This window comes from Vulpes vulpes, chromosome 13, assembly GCF_048418805.1.
Source record: "Vulpes vulpes isolate BD-2025 chromosome 13, VulVul3, whole genome shotgun sequence".
In the NCBI taxonomy this organism is placed as follows: Eukaryota; Metazoa; Chordata; class Mammalia; order Carnivora; family Canidae; genus Vulpes; species Vulpes vulpes.
The window spans coordinates 16132441-16136563 of NC_132792.1; the positions used below are offsets into that span (position 1 = coordinate 16132441).

At 36.6% G+C, this 4123-nt stretch overlaps 1 non-coding gene across 1 annotated transcript; it reads left to right on the forward strand.

The window, feature by feature from the left end:
* The first annotated feature begins 2143 nt into the window (after window positions 1–2143).
* LOC112916066 (U6 spliceosomal RNA) lies at window positions 2144–2251 on the forward strand. Its single transcript, XR_003234247.2, has one exon. It is a non-coding gene; the product is annotated as a U6 spliceosomal RNA (small nuclear RNA).
* The last annotated feature ends 1872 nt before the right edge of the window (window positions 2252–4123 follow it).

Genomic DNA, 4123 nt, shown 5'->3' on the forward strand with positions numbered 1-4123 from the left:
TTGTTACAAAATTTGATATAAGGCTTTCCAAAGTAAGGGAGGGGCTTAAATGAAGTTTAAATGATGTTCGTGTAAATTTTAACATTCCACTGCTGCACCTGTCAGATCCCCAAAGACGAGACTTCAGATTTGTTCAAAGTTCAAAGCAGGGGCTAGAGATAAATCCTATCCACTTCACACCTATAAATGTAGGGAGTGGTGGCTGGTTGATGATTGCTTTTTATTAAAAAAATTTTTTTGGAACTGACTGAATGTAAGTTGGTGTTAGCCAAATTGAAGCTGTACTTTCTTTTGAAAGCTGTAACAGAATTCCAAAGCACATGGAGAAATTTCAAAACTGTGGTATCCTTTAAGAAATTGGTAGATTGGTTCAATCTTTTTCTCATTCATTCATTAATTCATGGCACTGTGATGAAGTCATTAAAAGTATAAACTTTGTAATCATCCATCCAAGTTTCAGACCCCAACTTTGCTAAATATGGGGCCATATTTAGAATGAGCAAAACTCTTTGGGACTGTTTTCTGAGTAGTGAAATGGAGATAATTATAATGATAACTACTTTATAGTTTGTTTAGCAGATACAGTGAGTTCCAAGCCTGAAGTTAGTGCTCAGTAAGCAATAACTTAAAAAGTCCACCCATCTACCCATCCATCCATCTACCCATCTAACCATCCATCCATCCATCCATCCATCCATCTATTCTCCCTCATATCTGTCAACCGTTTCCTGAAAACTTCCCATGAGCTTGACCCTGATCTAGGTCCTAGGGAAAAGGTGCTTCATGTTCAGGTCTTTTAGTCTGATTGTATATAAACTATTATAATACACCATAGTTAGTGGTATGACCAACATTAAATGGAGAGAAAGCTCTTCTAATTTACCTGGGGCGGATAGTAGGACCTCCTTTTTTCTCCTCAGTGAAGAGAGACCTGTAAACTGTGTTCACAGAAGTAGATAGGCTTAGGGATAGAGACTTATTTTGGCTTAACACAAGGGAGGTCTTTCTGGTAGAGATGCTGGAAGATAAAATAGGAGACCATGGGAAGCAATGGTTCTTGTCTCTAGAAGAGGAATCTAGCAAAAGCTGGGAGATCAATGCAGAGATGTTCAATAGGGATCTCAAGCACTTGAATAAGAGATTGAGTAGATGACTTAAAATGCTTTACAATTCTGAGAATATATGATTCTTCAGGGATATACAAGGGCTTAGCTTACCTCTCTGAGGTGGCTAAATCAGAATGAGGCCTGGCCAGTCTGGGCAATGTAGCTGCCTTGGTAATCAAGAATGACCAGGATGATGACGTGTTCGTGCTGTGATATAACTAGTTTTAATTTATTTTTATTTTGAAAAATAATATAAGATCCATGGATGCATTTCTATTATGGAAAAATTAAAATACTATCAAAGCATCTAGAATAAAAATAAAGTCTTCTTTCTACCTTCCTCCTTGTCCCTCTTTCTGCCTCACTCTCCATTTCACAGGGCTCGCCCACTCATATTCCTTCCACAGAGACAGTGACTCCACCTTTTATACCCTAGGCTTCCATACTTCTTTTCATTAATTTCTGTGCCTACATAAGTTCATGTACACATATTTAGTTTTTCAAAAACCATGAATGGGATCATACTACAAATACTATTCATTAGTTTATGTCATTTAGCACTAATTGTGGAGATATATATAAATATACATTGGGTGATACATATAAATAAATGCTCTTCATTTTAAAAGCCACTTTCTTTTCAAGGCTGCATTGTGTTCCATATTGTAGCTATAACATGATGGTAATATCACTTATAGGCATTTTCATTGTATTCATCTTGTTGCTATTGCAAACAATACTGCAGTGGGCATCCATTAATGTGCCTGAGTGCAAGTATTTTAGTAGGATAGGTTTTACAGATTCCCTCAAGTTGAATTGCTCAACTAACAGGATGCACCTTGTAAATTCTGGTGAATAACACCCAACACTCTTCTAGAATATTGAACCAGTTTATATTTTCGCCTACAGTGAAAGAAAGTGACCATTTTGTCACAATATTTGTGAAATAATATTACAGAAAACCAGAATATGTCACTCCAAAATATGCCTCTTTGACATAAAAATTAGTTCAAGCTGAAGGCAATTAAGAAGGAGCAGTGCTTGCTTGCTTTGGCAGCGCATAAACTAAAATTGGAACGATATAGAGATCAGCATGGCCCCTGCACAAGGATGACATGCAAATTTGTGAAGCATTAAAAAAAAAAAAAAAAAAAAAGAAGGAGCAAAGCTTCCCATTGTCTGCCTGGAGGCAGGATATAAACTCTCATTTTACTGTAGACAGAGTCTTATCAGTCCAGAAACAGTACCGGCGGAATCTGCAAACAAACCTTACTCCATTAGTTTCCTCCACGTATTTACCTTCTCTTGGTTCACCACCTGCAGCAATCTAAAATTTGGGCCTGTCATTTCTCTATGAATTATTGTCTTTAGTTGAAGATGCTATAGAAGCTGGAATCCTGGGCTGCCCCTTTGGGTTCCTCTAAGTTTTTCCCATGAGATGTGCACTGCATGCGTTTATAAACTGGTTTTCCTTTGTTAATTTGTCTTCTTGTTAAAGAGCCCCAGTTGAAAACTTAAGTTGGGTGGTGATAAATTTTCATCTCCCCTACAATGTATTAACAATCTTTTATTTGTCCATCTATTAGGTAAAAATAGTTTCTAGTTGTTTTAATTTAGATTTGTATGATTACCAATAAGGCTGATCTTCTTTTAATATATTAGCTGGCAGTCCGTATATCTGTGAATTACATCTTTATATAGTTTGCCTAAAAATATGCATGAGAAATACTTAATTGTGGATATTAATCTCTTTTATGTGCATGCATATATGGCAGATACTTTAGTTAAAATGAATTAGTACATTTTAGTTTTTTCCTATGGCTTCTGGATTTTGAACATTGATTTTTTAAAAAGATTTATGTATTTATATTAGAGAGGGAGAGTGAGTGTGTGAGCAGGGGGAGGGGCAGAGAGAGAGAGAGAGGGAGGGAGAGAGAAAGTCTTAAGCAGACCCTGCATTGAGCAGGGAGCCCAACTTAGGTTCAATCTCATGACCCGGAGATCACAACCTGAGTCAAAACCAAGAGCTGGGTGCTTAACTGAATGTGCCACCTATGCACCCCAAGACTGTTAATTTTTAATGTGTTAAATAACTATTACGTCATCATTGAACTAAGAGGTCGATGCATGCATAAGAAAATAGAAGACATTATGATGTTCTTTGTTTTTAGTCTCCTTTTCTACCACTTTCCTTCATATTCTCTACTTTTAAGCTTCAGGGTACCACATGCCTTGTTGCAAATTCTGGGGTTTATGAACTTCTGTGTCTGATTCATTGCTCATGCTACTTCCCCCTCAGGAATATCTTTCCCATATCCCACCTGAGAACTTCTATTCATTCCCTTGGGCCCCAGTCACATGGAAGTTCTTTGGGTGGAAACTTCCAGAGACACTCTAGAAAACAGAGAAGAAAAATAATCCCCTCATTTGGTTGCTAAGGTTACATTACACTGAACAGGTAAAGTAGGATGCTGGAGTCATGGAAGTTTCTCTGTAATTGTGTGTTGCCTCTCAGAAGAATCGTACCTGATGAACCAAAAACTGTATCATTGCTTATTTAAGTAGCCCAATTTTCTGCTTCATTGTGAATTCCTGGTGTACTGAGTTGTGTTGCTTCTTCTTTAGCTTGTTGTGGGTACTCAGTATGCATGCAAAGATTTCTCATTGAGATCGAATGGTATGGGTTGGGCATGTTGGCATATATGGTCTATGTCGGGCAATGAAAAGGGATACATTTCTTCTTTTTTCTCTTTTCTCAAATATGAGCTGCTATCAAATTTAGAGAAAATATTAAGGTCAATTATAGTATGCAGTTAATCTCAAACACTTGGAAATCTCTGTTACCATTGCTTCCTTTACTTAATTCTTATTCTGTGTTTTTGGCTAATTGCCGAATTTTGGAGCTTTTATAAATGGCTTCATAACTTTCATGAGTATTCTCATGAAAAAATATATATTTAAATATATAAATTGAAAGATGGGTAATACCTGATGGTTTGTCTATATTATTATTTATT